At 33.4% G+C, this 2,259-nt stretch overlaps 1 protein-coding gene across 1 annotated transcript in view; it reads right to left on the reverse strand.

The window, feature by feature from the left end:
• LOC106880204 (uncharacterized) overlaps nt 1-2,259 on the reverse strand; it is a gene marked incomplete at its 3' end in the record, with an annotated part of 35,406 nt that overhangs the window by 4,386 nt on the left and 28,761 nt on the right. The gene's annotated exons all lie outside the window — the stretch shown is intronic.

The following is a 2,259-nucleotide window of genomic DNA, read 5'->3' on the forward strand; positions in this document are numbered from 1 at the left end:
ATATATATATATACATGTATATGTACACATATATATATATAATATATATATGTATATGTACACATATATATATAATATATGTATATACGGGTATAAACATGTTATATGTGTATGCGTTTTATGCATAGGTTAATTTGCGTGTGTGTATATATATGTGTGTATATATGTGTGTGTATGCATGAATGTATATATATATATATATGTATGTATGTATGTATGTATATATGTATATATGCATACATACATGCATACATACAAACATATATATGCACCCATGCATATATATATATATATGTGTATATATGTATATATGCATATATATATATATATATACATATATATATACATATATATATATACATGTATATGTACACATATATATATAATATATATATGTATATGTACACATATATATATAATATATGTATATACGGGTATAAACATGTTATATGTGTATGCGTTTTATGCTTAGGTTAATTTGCGTGTGTGTATATATATGTGTATATATATGTGTGTATATATGTGTGTGTATGTGTGTGCGTGCATTTGCATGTAATATGCGTATACATATACATATATGCATTTATATATACTATATACGTTATATATTCATACAGAGATATGTATGTTTATGTTATATATACTATATATTTTATCTATGTATACATAGACATATACATATATATATATATATATATATATAAATTTATATATACGTGTAAAGTTATGTGTGCATATGTATGTGTGTACATGTGTGTGTCTGAGAGAGAGAGACAGAGAGTGTGAATAAGTATCACGTGACTTAGCCATTTCTTCTGCTCTTAGCTAACCGTTTCTTCGTTGTCTTTTTATCAAATTGCCTTTATTTCGAAACATCCCCACGAACGCCAACAGGTCGTCGCCGCCATTGAGGCCAACAGCGCCACCACCTCAACCACCACCATCACCATCACCACCACCACCGCCAATAGCCCAACCGCCACCCCATCCCTCGCCATTGTATACGTTACTTTTCTTCTGTCACTAGAAATATACTTTACCCTGAAAGATACATTTTAATTATTAATAAAGGGAGAAAATTCTGCTTCCGGTAAAAATATTTCACTTCCTGTTTTATTCCATTCAACTGAAAATTACCATAGATTTCTCGTAAAGAAAATATATATAAATGTATGCATGGATGTATATATACATGCATTTACGCATGTATGTCTGTATTTTTGAATATATGCATGTATGTATTTATGAACGTACGTATGTATATAGGTATGTATGCATGTATGCATGCATTTATATTTGTATACATGCATGTATGTAAGTATGTATGTGTGCATATGCATGTGTGCGTGTGTGTAGACATACATATGTACTGATATACATAGATTCAGAAATTCGTGTAGGTCGATGTATGTTCTATTTATGTATTATATACGAATGTACGTCTGTATATATACGTGTGTATATGTATATACATGCATATTTACGCGTGTATATATGGACATATCCATGAATATATCTCTGTACACGCACACCCACGCACATAAAAATATTTATATGGACTTTTGTGCGTATATACACATATATGTTCGTGTATAATGTATTTGTATATGCCTATTACTGTATATATATGTGTGTGTGTGTGTGTGTGTGTGTGTGTGTGTGTGTGTGTGTGTGTGTATCTATGTATGTAGGTATGTATGTATGTACGTATGTAGGTAGGTAGGTATATATATACATGTATGTATATATGTGTGTGTACATATATATATATGTGTGTATGTTCCTCTCTCTCTTTCTCTGTCACTCTCTGTATGTATATATTTATATACGTGTGTGTATGTGTATATGCACGTATGTATGCATGTATGTATGTATGTATGTATGTATGTATGCACGCATTTAAATTTAAGGAAAATGTCTTGAAGCATGGAGACGTAGAAAGTGGAAACTCGTACTCCACCGCCACCATCAGGATGGAACACCTACAGCACTACGACCCTCACTACTGCAGCCACTACCACCATCACCACTGCCACCGCCACTAATATCATCATCACCCCCACCACCATCTCCACCACCACTATCACTACCACTACAGCCATTACCACTACCACCACATCCATAACCACCAGCACCAGCACCACACCACCACTACCACCGCCGCCACTACCACCATCACCACTGCCACCGCCACTAATATCATCATCACCCCCACCACCATCTCCACCACCACTATCACTACCACTACAGCCATTACCA

The sequence above is a fragment of the Octopus bimaculoides genome, unplaced genomic scaffold (assembly GCF_001194135.2).
Source record: "Octopus bimaculoides isolate UCB-OBI-ISO-001 unplaced genomic scaffold, ASM119413v2 Scaffold_117459, whole genome shotgun sequence".
Lineage (NCBI taxonomy): Eukaryota > Metazoa > Mollusca > Cephalopoda > Octopoda > Octopodidae > Octopus > Octopus bimaculoides.